Consider the following 21,587-nt stretch of genomic DNA (forward strand, 5'->3'; position numbering starts at 1 on the left):
CCCGTAATAAATTATTTCTGATTTGTTTTGAGTCTGGTTAATCGGTATCTTCTTGGTGCTCCTTTTAAACTTCTTCCTTGTTAGCAATCTTCGGACCATGTTTACCAGTTCTTCTTCATTTGTTGTGTCTGAGTCTGACTCACTTTATGATTCATTCTTTGTTTTTGATTTGGTCTCCTTGCTTGGTCCTGCATACAAAGCCCTTTCTCGACTTGGCTTAAGTTTTGCTCATGTAATTCTAATTCATAAAATAATTCATCTAACTTAAGAATTAAAATGTCCTTGGAAAGTTTGTAGGCATCTACTATCGATGTCCACAAAGCATTCCATGAAAAATCGTTTAGCGTGTACCTTATTATGTCTCGGTTCTCCAAGTGGTGTTTTATCATATGGAGGCCATTAAGAATATCTTTGAGTCGTGTGTGCAGTTGGTATGAATACTCATCAGCTAACTTGGTGGGAGTAAACTCACTTAGCTAGCTTCCTGCTATCTCTCAAGCCTCCATTAAGCGACCCCTCAGAAATATTTGGCTAATAATCAGAGGGGTGATTGATGGAGAAGTTATGACCTGGGTGAATGGTAAATCCAGGGTGGTCGAGAACTGATAGATCCTCCATGGTGCTGCAGGGGTGGAGATCGAGAGAATCCTCGCATGAGGAGACACAAGAAGAGCAAGAGCCGGGAAGCCGCTCGGTGGGGAAGTGACCTCATGTGCTTGAACGGTTTTCAGCGTTAGACTACCAGGAGGGAGGGCGGACAAAGTCCGGTTGGAGGATGGTATTTGTATCTCTTCCTAGGCGGGTTCTTCCCAGGCTAGAGATAAAGGCAAGGATGGTGCTTCAACAGAGGTGGTCTGTCCTTGGGTGTGAGTTGGTTTACGCCATTTGTGTCTCCTTTTAGGGATGACCTTCACCTCCGAAGGGGAACCCTCCGACACCGGGAGAGAATTAGGAGATAACTCCTCAGAAGTAGTGGCCACACTAGATTCGGCCATCCGGCTGTCAGAGGCCCCATCGGAGTGGATGACCGGTTGAGAACCCCTCTCGGCTAACAGTGCCTGCTCCTGAGCAAGGAGCTGTTCTTCTTCTAGATTAATCTCATTGGCAACCAATGATTCAAAAATGACGTCCACTGCATAAAATAAAAAACACCTTAGTTAGTAATAATATAATTACCAAGTTATCAAAACTTACCAAAAAAAGTAGGGAAGCTTCTTCCGGATAGGGCTTAGGACAAACAAGTAAAGTAAACTTTTGCACCGACATTTGTGAATTTTAAAGTGTTGGCCGCTTAGCTTAGTGGAGTATGAAATGAAGGCTGGGTCACGCTTATAATTTCTGAGGTCAGAAAGAAGAGGAAGGGAAGATTGCCATTTAGTCGACCAGACGGTAGACTCAGGCATCTCAATGAAGAAGAAGCGAGATTATCAGCCTTTGTTCGAAGAAGGCATGCCCTAAAAAAAAATTGACTTCAGGCGAGATTAAAAGAGGAAAACCCCAGGCTTTGATTTCTTGAGGTAAGAAAACAAATAAAAATTGCTTGGTGTAGGGGGATGCCAAATATGCAAAACAACATGAACATTCAACACATATAGCATAATACGTTCAGGGTAAACTATTGTAAGGTAACGTTAAAGTACTTACTCACCTCCGACATGAACGGAGGGATAGGAAAATGTAAGTCGGCTTCTAACTGGTCCGTAAAGAAAGTAATGTGATTAAGAGGAGGACAATGAGGACGAGCATTTGGGGTACGGATAACGATATGATAACTTTTAGGGATTTCATATCGGGATCGGATGTAAGCCCTATCAGAATCATCAAAATCCGAACAGGTAAGAGTATACCAGGGGCGAAGGATTCTTGAGCTATAGGAGAACGCAAAGAAAACAAAGAGCAAGCAACTTACTAGATCACTTATGACGTAAAAGAGAAGAAGTTGGCAGAGGAGAATCACCGAAGAAGAAGAGCAAGAAAGACAAAGTGCGAAGTGATGGATTTATGCTCCACTTAGGGTTTTCTAGAATACAACTTAGTTATAGTCGTTTGATCCAAATAGCAGGCACACAAAAGATCGTTGATTTGCAGGAAGAGAGAGATGCCATTGATCCGTACAAAGAAGCGTGTGTCAGAGGTTGTTTCAAAGAATGAGGAGTGGAGCCTTGCGACATTTTCCTATAAAAGGGCATTTATGATGAAGATGACAACCGAATCATTATGCTGCCAAAGCGTCTCTCAGCGCGTCTCGGTACTCTCTTTTGAATAAACGATCGTTGATAGGTAGTTTTTGAAAAAATATCACTAAGTCTCCAAGGCGCAAATGAAAACATGAATCTCCGGATGATCCTAGTAAAAGAGGAGAATGGATGAAAATCGGACTTGAGTCCAATCAATCAACTACACATCCTTTGACTATACTTGAAGGGAAGGCTAGTGATATGAGATGTAACGAGCAAACCCAGGACATGATGTGACAGTCAGAGTCAAGGTGATGTGGCCGTCAAAGTTAAGGGAAGGAAGCATTCCCCCTGGGTTTTTTTGATGTGATCAACAAGTTAAGTTAGGTCCTATCATATTTTAACCTTGTATCTAAGTGTGCAGGAGCTTAGAAGCACAAGGAGCTGAGCAAAAAACGCAGTTAGCGAGAAGGACGACATGGGAGAGAGCCGACGGGCTTAGTGCGTCTGAGGTACAAGGTGGTGCAGAAGAGTACGTGGGCGGATGAGAAGAAGGTGCGCAACGTTTCCGAGGGACGAGAAGCCGGAGCGGAAGGTTGCTCGAGAAGGCCGAAATTGGGTTCGGGTGAGCTTTATTTCAATTGGCTAAAATCACCTAAGCGAGCAGAACCGGAACGGAAGACCCGAACCGAGGCGAGCAGCACCGAAGAAGAGGGCACGGACCAAAAGTCAACTTGTTGACTTTAGTGGTCCGGGCACCCAAAATTGAATCTTGACCGAATCGCGGTCAAACGTAATCCGTTACAAAGGGGATAAAATTTTATCCCCTCCCAAGCGCCTGTAACCCTTCCAGGTGCCCCGACCAAGGCTATAAATACAACCTTAGTCCAGAAGCTTTTCAATCAATTCAAGAATTGTGTATTCAATACTTGTGCGCTTACTTTTAGTAGTTTAGCTTCTATTTGTTTGTACGTCATTGCTGTAAGAGGCTTCTCCGCCTGAAGGAGATTCTAGTGCGACTCATTCTTTGGATTAACAACCTCTCCGATTTTAACCAAGTAAAAATCCCTTTGCCTCTTCTTTCAGTTTTATTTGTTCACTTTATTTATGCAAGTGTTATTTTGAAAGTTCGAGAAGGGTAGCTTTCTTTTTGTGCAGGCTATTCAACCCCCCTTATAGCCGGCCAAACTCAGTCCAACAAGTGGTATCAGAGCCAGGATGCTTCAAGAGGACTAACTGCCGAACGAAGCACCGAATTAATGGTCAAACCAAACATCTACCCGCCAAAATTCGAAGGGGAATTCGCTAGCTGGAAAAAGCGGATGCAGGTATTTTTTAAAACCGATTTCGATTTATTATTAATAATGGAGTTCAGTTTTACAGCACCAGAAGGCAAAGAAAAATACCAGTGGACGAAAAAGGAGCAGGCCGACTATGTGGCAAATGACAAAGTAGAATTCCATCTGCTGAGCGTCCTTCTGCCACAAGAAGTCAACTGGATCGGCAACTATGACTCAGCAAACGAACTGTGGGAAAAGTTCCTTGAGCTGCATGAATGGACGTCCGAAGCCAAGATCGCAAGACGAGATTTACTTCGCAACCAGCCCACCAACCTGCGACTTAAAGAAGACGAAATAGTTGTGCATCTGCACTCGAGAATTAAGGAAATCATCACCAGACTTTTGAATCTCGGAGAAAAGGTAAGTAACCAAGATTCGCTAAGGTACGCACTCAATTCTTTTCCTAGAAATTCAAAATGGGCGTCACTAGTAGATGCGTTTTATATTTCTAAGGATTTAGAAACTATTTCATTAGAGGAATTATTTTCCACATTTGAAGTGCATGAATCAAGATGTGCAGGTACGAAGGAGCCCAAGCACAACATTTCCCTCAAAGCATTGAGAGACGAACCTGAGTCAGAGTCTTCTCTCGACGACGAAGAAATGGTTATGATGGTAAGACATTTTAAGAAACTTTGTAAATCTAGAAAAACTAACCATCCGCAGGGTAGAAAGAAAAGAATGATCCGATGCTACCACTGCAACGAAGAAGGGCACGTCAAGGACAACTGCCCCAAGCTAAGGAACAAGGACAGAGACAAAGGAAAGAAGTCTATCCAAAAACACAAGATCTTATAGGTGACGTAGGATGATACGTCATTCGAATCGAAAGTCAAGGTTTTCTCTAGACTTGTACTAATGGCAAGTCATCAAGACGAGGACTATGATTCAAGCTCGTCTAAAATGAACATCGAGAGCATCGATGAAGGGGGAGCTACGTTGAAAGAAAGCAACAATTCAGGGGAGACTCGAATAACGAGATTGACAAGGTAAGTCAGGTACAATCTCTTCCTTCCGATAAATTATTTAAATTTGTTAAATTATTAACTAAAGATTGCTGTAAATTTGAAAAAGAAATTAAAAATTTAAAAGTGATTTTAGCTAAGTCTTGTCCATTAGAAGAGTTAGACAAATTAAAAGTAGAAAATAAAAATTTGAAAAGGCAAGTAAATGGCTTGAAAAATCATGCATGTTCAAATAAAATAAATTTTAGAAAATTTAATAATTTAAATTGGTATTTTAGATATCATAAGGGACAGATAAGAAATATTTTAAAGAAATATGTCCCTAAGAAATTCTTAGGTAATCCAGTTGGCTGGAACCTATATTGAGTTCCAAAGTCGTGTCTAACTTAAAATTTAAAATTAGACTTGGCGCTTTCAACGAGAAAATTTAAACATTAAATTTCTTTATGAGGCTTTGTCTAAGAAAGTGGTTGTTGCTCCAATAACCAAGAAGGTGTAATGCCTTGCCACTATCTGGAAGTCAAAATATTGAAATGAAATGTTTAATTAACTTTCTGATAAAGCATTAAAATTAGAAAAATGCTTTAAAAAGTTTATTTTAACATTGTGGAAATCTCTCAAAAATATTTTTTAAAAAATTTGACTAAGGGTAGAATTTGTTCTGAACTTAGAAATTTTGCTCAATTTTTTTTACTTATTTTCAAAAATAATTTTCTTGCAAAATTTTCTAACTTAGAATTTTTTTAACTTAGAATTTTTTTTAAAAAAATTTCAAAATTATTCCCTTAGAGTTTTCTTGGAACCCCGTTTTTTTTATATGATCAAAGGGGGAGAAGGAAAAGCAAAAGTCTAGGGGGAGGTAGACTATAATTTTTAAATTTTTTCAATCTTTTTGCACTTTATTGCAATATTAGTTATTCCATTTTTTTGTCTATTTACCCTAGCTTAACTTAGGTTGTTCACATCAAAAAGGGGGAGATTGTTGGAACCCCAGGGTTATTTTGATATGATCAACAAGTTAAGTTATGTCCTGTCGTATTTTAACCTTGTGTCTAAGTATGCAGGAGTTTAGGAGCATAGGGAGCCGAGCAAAAGACACAGCTAGCGAGAAGGACGACACTGGAGAGAGCCGACGGGCTCGGTGCGTCTGAGGTACGAGGTGCTATGGAAGAGTACGCGGGTGGACGAGAAGGAGGCGCGCGGCGTTTCTGAGGGACGAGAAGTCGGAGCGGAAGGTTGCTCGAGAAGGTCGAAATTGGGTTCGGGTGAGCCTTATTTCAGTTGGCTGAAATCACCCAAGCGAGTGGAGCTGGAACGGAAGACCCGGATCGAGGCGAGCAGCACTGGAGCAAAGGGCCCGGACCAAAAGTTAACTTTAGTGGTCCGGGCGCCCGGAATTGAATCTTGGTCGAATCGCGGTCAAACGCGATCTGTTGCGAAGGGGATAAAATTTTATCCCCTCCCAAGAGCATGGAACCCTTCTAAGCACCCCGAGCAAGGCTATAAATATAGCCTTGGTCCAGACGTTTTTTAATCAATTCAAGAATTGTGTACTCAACACTTGTGCACTTACTTTTAGTAGTTTAGCTTCTATTTGTTTGTACGTCATTGTTGTAAGAGGTTTCTCCGCTTGAAGGAGATTCTAGTGCGACTCATTTCTTAGATTAACAAGCTCTCCGGTTGTAACCATGTAAAAATCCCTTTGCCTCTTCTTTCAGTTTTATTTGTTTACTTTATTTATACAAGTGTTATTTTGAAAGTTTGAGAAGGGTAGCTTTCTTTTTATGTAGGCTATTCAACCCCCCTTCTAGCCGACCAACGCGTTCTAACAATGATCTACCATAGATCTAGTCTTGAATTATGAAGTTAGCATGACCAATTAGACAATAGTCGACCAAGTTTAGGGGATGTCCAACCCACCTCACAATCGATCAACCATAGATCTAGTCGAGGGAAATGTTAAACTCCTTACTCTGTATGAGCCTCTTCACATATCCCCGGGCAACCCTATTACTAGTTATCCCTATGGGGGTTCATATGAAAATATGCCTGTGTATCCATTCGGTAATAGAACCTGACGGGCTTAGGTGGCCCCATAACCCAAGCTTGAGACACTTACACTCCCGGTCAGATACAAAGCCGGTCGGGCCTAAGACACTTAGCTTCATATTATTTCCCAAACAGAGTTCCAACGCACATAGTTTATTATATGGCCTCTTGAACGGATTTTCAGCACACCCAATGCAGCATATTATTTTCTGAGCAGATTGCTAATAACATTCAGAGCATAATCGAGTAGCATAATGTAAGGATAAGCATAAAGATGGTTGGCCTTATAGACCGCCCAAGATATACTCAGCCGACAACATGAGCAGATAATGCTAACAACTTGTCAGAATAACAATCACATTTATGAGAATATTCTTCTAGAACCTTCTTAAAGGATTATTATGTTCCTCATCAACTGACCACTTATAACAACATATTCCTCTAATCACCTTATCAATGACATAAGGTATAAACAACAAAAGAGGTACACATATGGGTAAAACAAGATTCCTCGAATAATTATTGCACAGGTTGTACATTTCTATTACTCAACAAATTCTGACATTCTTTACCACTTCATGATTATGGAGGTTATGAGAGGTGGTATATAAAGAAAGGGTCCTCTCCCTTGACAAGGTACGTTCTTTAGACATCTAAAGCTTACTCTCGCGTGCACGTTCTCTACTGTTCTTCATGTTGGTGCAGGAAGCATCCGACGATCGAACCCGAGTTTTGATAATGACAAAGGGTTCAAAGTTAAGATTAATTGTTGTCTAACGTACTTGAATAAGTGTTTCAGGAAAGTCCTAACTGCGGTTAGGCAGGTGAAAATCCTAAGGGGTGGTAACCTTAGGTCATAGGGGGTGGTAACCCTAGGTGAAGGAAAACCCTAGGGGGTGGTAACCCTAGGTCCTAGGGGGTGGTAACCCTAGGTGGAGGAAAACCCTAAGGGGCGACAACCTTAGGTCCTAGGGGGTGGTAACCCTAGGTGAAGGAAAACCCTAAGGGATGGCAACCTTAGGTCCTACGGGGTGGTAACCTTAGGTGGAGGAAAATTCTAAGGAGGGTAACCTTAGGTCCTAGGGGGTGGTAACCCTAGGTGGAGAAAAACCCTAGGGGACGGTAACCCTAGGTGCTAGGGGGTGGTAACCCTAGGTGAAAAGTCCAGTCGGTCTGGAGGACCGGACTGACATCAGGTAATCTCTCTTGAGGGGAGTAGGTGAGGATGCGTTCCCCGTAGAGGGAACAGTAGGCGTCGGGTCGACCTAGGGTTTCCGGTCAAAGATCCGAAGTCAGACCCAGACAGTCCGACGACTGTCAAATACTACTTTTACTATATTTTATGTGTGCTAACTTTGTCTTGCAAGGTATGTGTGTGTTTTGTGAACTAACATGCTTTGCAGGGACAAATGAGCAAGGTCAGCCTCGGCTGAACAGTGTCCGAGGCGCCTCCATGGAGCTTGGAGGCGCCCCGGGTGCAAAGCAAAAGTTGGCTGCGAAGAGGAGCTGGAGGCGCCTCGGACTAGGGCTTGGAGGCGCCTCAAGCAGGATAAGAGGAGAAGATTTCAGCACTGATCCACGTGGCTAACTCGGCAACTTGGAGGCGCCTTGAATGGGGTTTGAGGCACCTCAAGCAGGCTATATAAGGGGACTCAAACAGCAGCCTTAAGACAACAATATACAAGTGATCTAGCCATTGTTCGTTGCTCAAGAGACGCCCTGAAGTGCTGTTACAAGTCACCGACGACCCGGAGCTTCGAGATTCCTAATTTGTGTTGTCAGTATAACTTTTTGTTTGCACTTATTGTAATACACACTTGTAACCGTTTTGCGCTATTATAGTTGTTGCCCACCGAGAGTGATCAATGATCGCGGGCCTTGGAGTAGGAGTCGCCCTAGGCTTCGAACCAAGTAAACCCTTGGTGTCTTTCTGTATTTGTTGTTATTTCTTTCTATTTCGCTGCTTACTCGTCGAGTTTTTTGAATCTGAAACAAGTGAAAGCCACGAGCGCTATTCACCCCCCCTCTAGCGCTTCTCGATCCAACACTTCATTCACCTATCTGGAATTATACTGACTTGATCATCGGAAGGCCTTCGCTAGGGACTCCTCCTGATTTATAGACATTGACGTTTTGTTTGCTCGTCTTAGTGTGAGCAGGATCAAAAGAAAGCCTCTCCGTGGAGTAAAAAGTCTTCTCCCAGTCAACAACCTGTTGGTGTGGTTTTGCACTAACGGTCTAACTCGAGTTTTGATGAATGACAAGTAAGTTAAGTTAGGCTTTGTTGTGATCTAACCAATTGATTAAGTGTGTAGGAAATCCAGCTAGGTCGACAGGTCGATCGAATAGCTGGTACGAAATCCACCTAGGTTGACGGGCTGACCGGATAGTTGGTACGAAGTCCAGTTAGGTCGACGGGCCGACCGGATAGCTAGGTCGATGGACCGACTGGATAGCTGGTACGAAGTCCAGATAGGTCAACGGGCTGACTAAATATCTAGTAAGAAGTCCAACTAGTCGGATAACTGGCATGAAGTCCAGACAGGTCGACGGGCTGACCAGATGTCTGGCAAACTGGTAAGTTAAGGTAAGTCACTGGAGGAGAGTGACCAAGTGAGGACGCATCCTGGTTGAAGGGACAGTAGGCGTCGGTCCAGTTTATGTTCATTTAGGATTCGTAAGTTGAGACTTTGATTAGTTCCTAGTCGTGGAAGGACAGGAACTAATTACTACTCTGTATTATTATTAAATTATCCTAATACTTATTTTACAGGGTATTTTTGGACTAACATTGTTTTGCAGGGTAAAAAGAAGGATATTACCTTCGGATGAATACTGTCCGAAGGCGCCTTCAAGCAGTGAAGACGCCTTTGTACTGTTTATAGAAGGTGTCTTCCATGGCTATGGAAGACACCTTCAATAGGATAAACTTTTTCCATCGCAGCAGATAAGTGTCGGGCCATTCGGGATCAAACTTTCCTCATTGGAGGCGCCTTCCATGCCTTTTATAAGGGTGTCTCGAGAAGGCATTGAAGAACAACATCTATATAAGCTACTGCGCATCTGATTGAACTTCCGACTGCTCCAGACTTCTTCTATGACTCTGTTGTAAAGATGCTACGCTCAACAACTGCTTCGAGGATTTCCGATCGCGGCCGACAGACCGACATCGCCCAACTTCCGATCGCAGTCGACAGACTACTTCGAACCTCAACTTGTTGGTAATTTTTTTTAGTGTAATTAAATACTGCAAAAGAACAAGTGCAGGGTGTTGCACTTGTATAACGTTCCTTGTACTTCGATTCCCTCTTTCGGAGGTACCGGAAGAGGTTTATAGTGAATTACCTATCGATAGGCCCGCGAGACCTAGGTCTTGGAGTAGGAGTCACCGAAGGCTCTGAACCAAGTAAACCGCTTGTGTTCCTCTTATGCTTGCTTTTCGTGTTTTTCTTTTCCATTGCATTCGCACTCTGATTTTAAAACAACAAAAAGAGAAAATTTTGAAAACCACGTGATTCACCCCCTCTCACATGTGTAATCGATCCAACAAGTGGTATCAGAGCAGGTTTTGCTCTGATTTGGTGCAACCACCAATCAAGCCGGGAGAATTTCTTTTTTGTTTCATCTGAATTGACCTATTCAGTCAATTATTTCCGTTCAATTTTAATTTGAGATTGGTGCAACACCTCTCAAATTTTTCTATATTTTTTTTCTCAAACACTGCTAATCCAAGACCAAGTCTTGGTACCTTGTTTTAGTTTTTCTTTCTATAGCTGTGAAATGACACAACTTAAAGGGTACAACACCGTTCGTCCTCCCCTATTCAATGGTGATGACTTCCCTTACTAGAAGAAGCGGATGGAGGTGTACCTGAAGTCCGACTTCAACCAGTGGTTCAACATCACCAGAGGCTACAAAGCTCCCATCGACAACGCCAAAATTACAATGGACCCGAAACATTGGAATTCAGAAATGAAGAAAAAGGCACAGATCGACTTCAAAACTCTCTACACAATTCAGTGCAGGGTAACAAAAGAAGTGTTGAACGGCGTTGGCCCACACGAAAACACAAAGAAACTTTGGGACAAACTCATAGAACTGCATTAGGGAACCAACGACGCTAAGGTAACAAAGAGAGATTTATTTATAAATAAATTATTTAATGTCAAAATGCAGGAAGGTGAGGCTGCCAGTCAGTTACACGCGAGGATAAAGGATATCCTCAACGGACTCCACACAATCGACCACCAACTAGAGAACCGGTATCTGATAAGGTATGCCTTAAACACATTTCCTCGAAATGCACTGTGGGCATCCATCGTGGATGCCTATAAGATTTTGAGAAACTTGTCAAAATTAAAACTAGATGAATTATTCTGTGAATTAAAACTGCACGAACAGACTAACGCCAAATTCGAGAAAGGTCTTACTCTTATTACAGGGTAATCAAAGACAAGTCCAAATACAAACCGGAACCTGAAGACAAGTCTAACCCAGACTCAGATGATGAAGACCACCTGGTAAAGCTGGTAAGAAAAATATTCACCAGGAGAAAGAACTTCACCAGCAAGGACTTGCAGAAGATCATCTCCACCTCCAACTCTAACAACAAGAACGTGGCCTGCTTCAGATGCAATAAGAAAGGGCACTACAAGATCGACTGCCTAAATATGAAAAAGAAGAAGACCCTCAAAGCGACATGGGACGAATCATCTAGGGAAGATTCAGATAGTGAGAAACTGAAGCACTCCAACTACCTTGCACTGATAGCGCACAGACCAGAATCGGAAAGTGAATCAGAAGATGGGTCCGAACCTGAATCAAGCCACGAGTCCGCACTCATTTCCAAATGTTCCGATGAGGTATATTTTAGTTTAAATAAAAAGTTCTTTAAAATTATTGCATGCTTAAATAGGAAACTAACTACTTATGAAAATCAAATAAATGAACTAACAAAAGAAAATGATAAACTTAATGAACAATTAAAATTGAAGTCAACAACTGAACCAATTCAAACTGAAATCTCAACTCAAGTTGTAAAACTTAAGGAGGACAATTTTAGATTGAAAAATGAAATAGTTAAACTAAAGAAATTACTTGAAAAATTCATAACTAGATCCAAGTACCTTGACAAGATATTGGATCACAAAGAGTTGTGTACAACAAGTCCGGACTCAGATTCAAGTTTAGCTCAACCAGCAAATCCTTTATATCTTTAGTTAACCAAAATAAAAATCAAATTAAGGTCTAGGTTCCAAAAGCATGCTTAACCACGTAAGTAGGACTCAATCAATACTACATACCAAAAGATAAAATTTATTACATAAATCAAACTAAATTAAATATCTCTCCCTTAAAATCTAAAATTAAACCTTCCAAAATAAATAAAAAATTAAATCAAATAACTCAAACCAATATACAAAATCTAAAATAAAAACTAAGTCAAAAGGCTGGAGAACCAACTCAATTATCATCAAGTAAACTAATACTATAGAAATAATCGACATAAACCCAAAACTTAAAATATTCAACAATTCAGGAGGAGGCTCCAAATTAGTTGACACCTCCAAAATTAATGACTTACCCAATGGGTATTTAGGAATAGTCTAAATAGGGACAAAAGTTTAACTTGACCAATGGTGCTGGTGAAGTTTTGGATGATAGTAGGTTAAGGAAAACTCTGTCTATGCATGTCTAGGAAGATATGACTTCAACCTGGTATATTTGACTTAATGGAACTAACTGAAGCTACCTCTTACAAATCCTAACCAGTTAGACCAAGGTTTTGTACTAAGCTCAGTGGATAGGACTTTTGGAAAACTTCGAAGGCATGATTATTCTAATGATGCTCAAGTGACTCATTATACCCCAGAATTTTATCCAAAAAATGTCTATTTGTTGAGCCCAAAGCTAAACTTGAATCTAATACAAAGTTAAACTCAACCTTAAAATTAAAGTTAAATCATCTTACAAAATCATAAGATTCTCTAATTGAAAATATAGATCCGGTGAGATGACTAAGGAATTTAAAATTAAAAATCAAAATGATATTAAATACGCCTTCATACTGTTCATAAAATGTGCCTTTCATGACTATGGAAGGTGCCTTCCACAGGATCAACTTTTGTCATCGTAGCGGATAAGTGTCGAGCCGTTTGGAATCAAATTTGCCTAATTGGAGGTGCCTCCCATGCCTTTTATAAGGGTGTCTCGAGAAGGCATTGAAGAACAACATCTATGCGAGCTACCGTGCATCGGATTGAACTTTCGACTGCTCTAGACTTCTACTGTAAAGCTACTACGCCCAACAACTACTCTGAGAACTTTCGATCGTGGCTGGCAGACCGACATCGACACGAGCGCTCCCACTTCAAACCTCAAAGTGTCGGTAATTTTTTTTAGTGTAATTAAATATTGCAAAAGGACAAGTGTAGGGTGTTGCACTTATTCTAACTTTCCTTGTATTTTGATTCCCTCTTCTGAAGGTACTGGAAGAGGTCTATAGTGATTTACCCATCGATAGGTCCGCAGGACCTGGGTCTTGGAGTAGAAGTCGTCAAAGGCTCTAAACCAAGTAAATCGCTTGTGTTCCTCTCGTACCTGCTTTTCATGTTTTTGTTTTCCGCTGCGTTCGCACTCTGATTTTAAAACAATAAAAAGAGAAAATTTTGAAAACCATGTGATTCACCCCCCTCTCACGTGCGTAATCGATCCAACACAACCCAACCACTATTCCCAATGCACCATCTCTTCAGTGTTTATACAGGATCAGAGATGAAGACTCGTAAGCTTCTCGCGCAATGGTCAAACGAGAATGACACCTAGGATATTCCATTTTTCCTCCTACAATGTGGCGATGATGTGTCTGTTGAAATCCTCTTGGGTCATAGCGATGGCAAAGAGTTTTCCGTCCTCGTCCATCTTCACGTTTTAGATCAGGCGGAGAGATTCCCATAAATGGTGCCAAATTTGATCTTGTCTGGAAGTTGAGTCAGGCAGGAGGGGGAGTGACGAAGGAAGGAGCGTTGACTGGGGGAGGACTGGGCTCTAGGACCCGAAGATGCGTGACAGACTTTGTTGGAGCAATTTGGGTACCCTAGGTTTTGATGTTTGAGCAAATATTTAAGTTAGGTTTATTATTGTATTTGATATGCATTGTGAGTGTGCAGGATACATGTACAACAAGAAAAGTCCAAGGGTGATCATGGTAAAGGAGGAAAGTCCAAGGATGAATCTTGACGGTGTAAATCCAAGTATGTAATCTTAGCAACGTAAGTCCAAGTGTGACTTGACAATGGATGAAGTCCCGGAGGCACGACCTCTTGGCAAAGGAAGACCTGACAACAATAACAAGGCCGATGGAAGCTCTAGAAGGCAAGATGTGAAAGATGGGGAGGCATACGAGGGATGCAAGACTGATGGAGGAGGCTAGAAGGCTAGGTCTAGGTTGATCGGGCGAGGATGAGTGCTGAGTGAATGTACTCAGGGGTTAAATCCTAGGATTAGGATTTTACTGTAACGTAACTGTAGCAGTACTATAGCAGTCGACTGGTGTTTTTATCAGTCGACTGGTGCGATCGATCAGGTAGTTGACTGGGAGCGAACAGAATGCTTCTGTTCATTCGGTTAATATAGAGTAGTCGATTGATGGAAGTATCAGTGACTGGTATTGAGCCATTGGATTGTAACGGTTGAATCTCCATAGAGGGCAGTCGACTGATGGTTATGGCAGCCGACTGGTAGACGAGGTTTTCAACTCATGGCCTATATAACCAAGCATTGGAAGCTTGATTAAGGCTGATGAAAATAGAGGTGGTTAACCCCTATTAGAGTCTCCAAGGTCTTCTTGAGTGATCAAGAGCTCGTGTGAGTTTGTGGCGAGGTTTCTTCACCCACAAGGAGCTACTCGAGCTAGCCGGAGGTTTTCCGGGGAGTCATCCACCGACAGATCGGGATCGTCCATCTTATGAGCAGCCGTGGAGTAGGAGTAAGTGATCTCCGAACCACATTTCATAAACATGTTGAGGTTTGATTGTCCTAGTTATTGTCTCTAGGTTTAGGTTTCTATTTGTTAGATTTGTTTTGTATTTTCGCTGTGCAGTAACAAGCGTAGGAAGCGACAATTTGGGTGAGACGCTATTAATCCCCCAAGTGGAGGTCAAGTTCCCAACAAGTGGTATCAAAGCGAGGTTAACTCTTGTTGAACTAATCACCAAGAGAGCGGCTAAAGGAAGAAGATGAAGTCGGAGGGACCTCTCAGATGGGACATCCGAATCCCACCTCCATACGAGCGTGAAGACTTCGACTATTGGAGGAAGCACATGGAGATGTGGTTCCAAATGAATTGGAACCAATGGATTGCGTTAGAGAAACCATTTAAAGCTCCAACGGATAAGAAGAGAAAGCGTCTCTGACCTCGATATTGGACCGAGGAGCAAAGGAAGCAATCGGAGATGGACAAGGAGGTAACTAGAATTTTAATTAATTTATTACCTCCTAATGCGGTATTGAATGTAGGTGAATACGAGAGTGCAAATGACTTTTGGAAAAAGGTAATTGCGCTTCATGAGAGTCCTACACAAATCCAAGAAGAGGAGAAACCCAAGGAGAAAGGTTCATTGGTCTAAAAAGAGAAGGACCAATCAGATGTTGGCACGGGTTCAACATCCGAGGAGGAGAAGGAAGATGAGGAGGTATCATCCACGTATTCAAGAGAGGAAAAAGTGGAACCGTCCACATCTTCAAATGAAGAGGAAGAAGAGCAATCCAAGGAAGAGGAGATCTTGGAAGCTCAACCCTCTACCTCAACTACTAAGAAGAGCACAAATGACCACATCAAATTCTTTGAGTGTGGTAAAATGGGACACTACAAGAATAAGTGTCCAATACTCCAAAAGGTAAGGGAGGTAAAGCCTAAACTCAACAAAGTTGATTTAACTAATATGAGTTGTAGGAAGGAGAAGAAGCACATTAGGTGTTTCACGTGTGGTGAGTGGGGACACTACCACACAAAGTGCCCAAGGAGAGGAGATCTCAAGAAATTAGTGCACTTGAAGAAGTAGGAGAAAAAGAGAGCTTCAAGGATAAGGGAGGTAAACCTTAATTTGAATTCAACTTCAAATTTAAAATTTTCCATGCATGCTAGAAATAATTTTCATTGTTTACCCAAGCATAATCATGGATTTAGATATAATGATAGGAATAAGGTTAATATATGAGATAACCCTAGGAGACCTATTCATGCTAAATCTAGTAAGAGTAGACCTAATAACACCCAAACCACTTTGCCAAAGGGAAGGAAAGTAGGTGAAAACCTAAGCATTAATCCCAAGAAAGGGAGACATATGCCTAGGAAGGTGGGTAGGTCTAGGGATATCTAAGGTGGACATGTTAACTCTAGGGTTAGAACCCTAGAGTTGGAAAATCAAGCCTTGAAGGCAAAGCTTGAGAAAATGGAGAAAGTCCTAGAGAGGTTCATTATTGGGCTTAAAGGACTTGACATGTATTTGGTGGTCAAAGACCCAAAAAATGTCAAATTAGGTCCCTCCAATACCAAAATGAGGTCAAGTGCTAAGGTAGCACATGACATTGGTAAGGGAGGTGTGACCAAGGATAATAGAGAGTCATCTAAGGCCAATAAGAAGGAATATGCTAAGATGACATATAATTATGGCAAGGATAAGGTGTCTATGATTAAGGACAAGAAGAAATTAACCAAAGACAAGGTGTCTAAAGTTAAGAAAGTTAAGTTTATAGGTCAAGTGTCACCTATGGTGCACCATGTGGGTATAATCATAGTGGATGAGTCGCCAAGGGAGGTGACTAAGGTTAAGATTCCTAAGGTTAGGAAGAGCCTTTGAGACTCATGATAGATGAGTTATCAAATGTGCCAAGTGGTTAGGAGACGGACTTGAGTCTCTAACTTAGTGGGTTGACACAATTAGGATGTTATCATGCATGAAAATATGACATTGGGGTCATATTGCATGAAAATTAATTTTTGATGTATAGATGCCATATAAACTCATGTTAGGGAAGTATTGTGGTTTAGTATGGGCAGATACATCAAGAGAAAGTCAAAACTAGGACTTTAGGTCAAGTCCAATTGAACTATTTAGATAGTTTTAAATTTTGTGTCATTCTTGGGATCTGTGATAAATATATTTATATATATTTTTCCCAAGCAGACAAGGTTAAAATAGACTTCTTCACAAAATTTGAGAATTTTTAGAGGGTTGTAGAATTTTTGGTGCATTTTTGAAGTTGGTCAGAAAAGGTTGATATTTGCAGAAATAGAGTACCAGTCGACTGGTACAGTTACCAGTTGACTGGTAACAGTAATTTTGAGCACAGAATGTCTCTGTAAGCTCATTTTGATGATGACAGTCGACTGGGACTTATGACAGTCGACTAATATGGTCTGAAAATATTTTTCAGCATTAGAAAATGATCAAAAGAGTGGTGAACATGTATGTAATCTTATGGGAGATTAATACATGATGCTTATGGTCATTAGAGGTCAAAGAGTTCAATAATTGGGATATTGTTGGAGCTCTTTTTGATGTATGACAAAGGGGGAGAAGTTTAGGTTTAAGTGGGAAACCTATATACCTTTGCAAGAAATATTAACTCAAGGGGAGCTTAGGTGAAGGGGGAGTGATTGCTCATTTATTTGCAAAGGGGGAGAAGTTTGCCTTTTGCGGGGGAGCTTAAGTGAAGGGGGAGCCTAGGATTAGGTTCCATGATTTATGCATATGTAGATTGCATGTTTATTTATATTATTATTACTATATTATTTCCCTAACTTAAACGGGGTTCCAAACATCAAAAAGGGAGAGATTGTTGGAGCAATCTGAGTACCCTATGTTTTGATGTTTGGGCAAAGGTTTAAGTTAGGTTTATTGTTGTATTTGATATGCATTGTGAGTGTGCAGGATACAGGTACAACAAGGAAAGTTCAAGGGTGATCTTGGCAAAGGAGGAAAGTCCAAGGATGAGTCTTGGCTGTGTAAGTCCAAGCATGTAGTCTTGGCAACGTAAGTCCAAGTGTGACTGACAATGGATGAAGTCCCAGAGGCGCGACCTCTTGGCAAAGGAAGACCCAACAACAATGACAAGGTCGATGGAAGCTTCAGAAGGCTAGACGTGAAGGATGGGGAGACATCCGAGGGGCGCAAGGCTGATGGAGGAGGCGAGAAGGCTAGGTCTAGGTTGGTCGAATGAGAACGAGTGCTGAGTGAATGTACTCGGAGGTTAAATCCTAGGATTAGGGTTCTACTGTAACGTTACTATAGCAGTACTATAGCGTTACTGTAGCAGTATTGTAGCAGTCGAATTGTGTTTTCATCAGTCGACTGGTGCGGTCAACCGGGCAGTTGACTAAGAGCGAATAGAATGCTTCTGTTCATTCGGTTAGTATGGAGCAGTCGATTGATGGAAGTATCAGTGACTGGTATCGAGCCATTAGGTTGTAACGATCAAATCTCCACAGAGGGCAGTCGACTGGTAGGCAGAGTTTTCTAACTCGTGGCAAATATAACCAAGCATTAGAATCTTGGTTAAGGTTAATGAAATAGAGATGGTTAACCCCTATTAGAGTCTCCAAGGTCTTCTTGAGTAATCAAGAGCTTGTGTGAGTTTGTGACGAGGTTTCTCCACCCACAAGGAGCTACTTGAGCTAGCCGGGGGTTTTCCGGGGAGTCATCCACCGACGGATCGGGATCATCCACCTTACGGATAACTATGGAGTAGGAGTAAGTAATCTCCGAACCACGTTATATAAACGTGTTAGAGGTTTGATTGTCTTGGTTATTGCCTCTAGGTTTAGCTTTCTATTTGTTAGATTTTTTTTATATTTCCGCTGTGCACTAACAAGGTAGGAAGCGACGATTTGGGTAAGACGCTATTCACCCCCCCTCTAGCGGACGTCAAGGTCCCAACAGACTTTAGGTCTTCGAGCGAAGCAGTGGGAGACGGTCGAAGATTATACCCACGAACCTGCTCACACCATAGGGAGATCGCACGAGAGCACTAGGGCGAGAACCAGGGAAGGGGTCCCTGACGCAGGTACTCCGAAACTCAAGTTAGTATGATGGCCAAGCGAAAAGTAGAGAATAAGTTGAACAATATAACTGTAGTAGATGCGTGTATGCGTGTGTACTTGGCTAATAGAGAGGACCCCTTTTTTATGCTACCTCTTATAACCTCCATAATAATGAGACGTTAGAGATGTCGGGTATCAGAGTATGTCGGATGATGGAGGATATACGATGGACTTCCATTAGGTAGAGGAAGGTTCAATGGCTTGTATGTGGTAGTATCGGAATATTCCCTAACGAATAGCTGTTATTCTCTGACAAGTTATAATTTCCTAATAATGTTGTCCCTTGGCGATAGTCTGAATAGAACTAGGGCCGACCGGGAGTAGGCTGGGAGCTTTTCCTATGAGAAGTAATGGTCTGAGCCATGGGGCTCCGACCAGCACAGGGATCAACTAAGAGTAGACTGGGAGTTGTGCCTATGAGAAGTGAAGGGCTAAGCCCTAGGAGTTTGGTCGGCGCTAGGGCTGACCATGAGCAGATTAGGAGTCGGGCCCATGAGAAGTGATGAGATGAACTCGGGGGAGAGGGGGGGGTCTAGCCGGCTCTAGGACCGATTGGGAGAACACTAAAAGTTGTGCCCATGAGAAGTGATGGATTAAACTTTAAGGGTCCGGTCGATGCTGGGGCTGACCGGGAGTAAATTGGGAGCTGTGCCCATAAGAAGTGAGGGACTGAGCCCTGAGGGTCCGACCGGTGCACTAAGGCCGACCGAGAGTAGATTGGGAGCTATGAGATAGGGAGCCAAGTCTTGGAAGAAATAGTCCGTTTGGATACGTACTCCTTGATCTTAACTATGACTTCTTAACTTTTGATCGTCACATTCCTTTAACTATTGACCTCACACTATTCCTTAGACAACCCATTAGAGCATCCACAATGTTCTATTAAAAGAGTGTTATAACATCCCCTTTGATGTTAAAAAGGGTTGTGAAGGGGTGTTATAGCACCCCTTCAAGTGGAGTGGGGTGGGTAAAAGAGGTAAAAGTTATTTTTAAAAAGTAATTATTATTATTATTATTATTAATTTTAATATTTTAAATATATTTAAATTATATTTATTTAATATATATTAATTTTAAGATAATTGAATGCACCGTGAGACGCATAAATAATGAATATTAATGTTAAAAAGAATGTAGATGAAAAAATATATTATTATAATGAGTATGTGACAATGAACCTCATACTTTTTGATGAAATGATAAATATTATAATGGATTAACTTTATGAATGCTCTTATACATCCTATCAACCCTTATATAAGTTAATATTGTCATCATCGAGAGGTACATTGTGACATTGACATTACTATTTTTATTTCTTTACTACTTTCTCCTTCAAACTCTTTCTCAGAATGCGACTTAAGAAGTAAATTGGGAGCTAAGGCTCTAGGACCGATTGGGAGAACACTAAAAGTTGTGCCCATGAGAAGTGATGGATTAAACTTTAAGGGTCCGGTCGATGCTGGGGCTGACCGGGAGTAAATTGGGAGTTGTGCCCATAAGAAGTGAGGGATTGAGCCCTGAGGGTCCGACCGGTGCGCTAAGGCCGACCGAGAGTAGATTGGGAGCTATGAGATAGGGAGCCAAGTCTTGGAAGAAATAGTCCGTTTGGATACGTACTCCTTGATCTTAACTATGACTTCTTAACTTTTGATCGTCACATTCCTTTAACTATTGACCTCACACTATTCCTTAGACAACCCATTAGAGCATCCACAATGTTCTATTAAAAGAGTGTTATAACATCCCCTTTGATGTTAAAAAGGGTTGTGAAGGGGTGTTATAGCACCCCTTCAAGTGGAGTGGGGTGGGTAAAAGAGGTAAAAGTTATTTTTAAAAAGTAATTATTATTATTATTATTAATTTTAATATTTTAAATATATTTAAATTATATTTATTTAATATATATTAATTTTAAGATAATTGAATGCACCGTGAGACGCATAAATAATGAATATTAATGTTAAAAAGAATGTAGATGAAAAAATATATTATTATAATGAGTATGTGACAATGAACCCCATACTTTTTGATGAAATGATAAATATTATAATGGATTAACTTTATGAATGCTCTTATACATCCTATCAACCCTTATATAAGTTAATATTGTCATCATCGAGAGGTACATTGTGACATTGACATTACTATTTTTATTTCTTTACTACTTTCTCCTTCAAACTCTTTCTCAGAATGCGACTTAAGAAGAGTAGTCCATTTTAACCTTCTTTCTAACTCTTTTTCAGTTCTTTCAATATTCTTTACCAATTTGTCATCGCTAGAAGCCTTCACTCTTTTTCAGTTCTTTCAATATTCTTTATCAATTTATCGTCGCTCGAAGCCTTCGCTGAAGCTAGTCCTTGCGTTGCCGACTCGACAACTGCCAACCCAATAGAAGTCGAACTACTCAAAGATCTCGACGACAGATATACCGAGGTGTCAGCCCATCACCTAATCTCAGCTGGATCTACTAGGTAAATCGGAAAATGGATAGACTTTTGAGAGTATCATTCGGACAATTCAAGATTTCATTAACGTGTTTTTGACTAAAATATCAAAGAAAAGCTAAAATATCTTAAAAAATATATTACTGATCTCTTAGGGGTCAAAATGACAATATGAAATCATCATTGTATCTATGGTGCTCCCGTGATTTATTTATATCTTTTTTTATAACAAAATAGCCACCTTTAAAAAAATATTTAAGGTGTTTTAATCAAAATACATTGGTAAAATAAAATTATTAATAAATTTCTCAATCGCTCGAAATAAATATTAACGTACAAAAGAAATAAATGTTTGCATTTAATTTTTGAATAAGTGGGAGAGAAACAAGAAACTGTGCACGATAGCTAATATGTATATCAAAATCTTGCGTTAAATATTTCTGAAACATTAATCTTTGCATGCATCTTCTTGTTCAACTACTTTCGTTCGCTTGGTGCATGGTTCT

The sequence above is a fragment of the Zingiber officinale genome, chromosome 5A (assembly GCF_018446385.1).
Source record: "Zingiber officinale cultivar Zhangliang chromosome 5A, Zo_v1.1, whole genome shotgun sequence".
NCBI classification, from domain to species: Eukaryota; Viridiplantae; Streptophyta; class Magnoliopsida; order Zingiberales; family Zingiberaceae; genus Zingiber; species Zingiber officinale.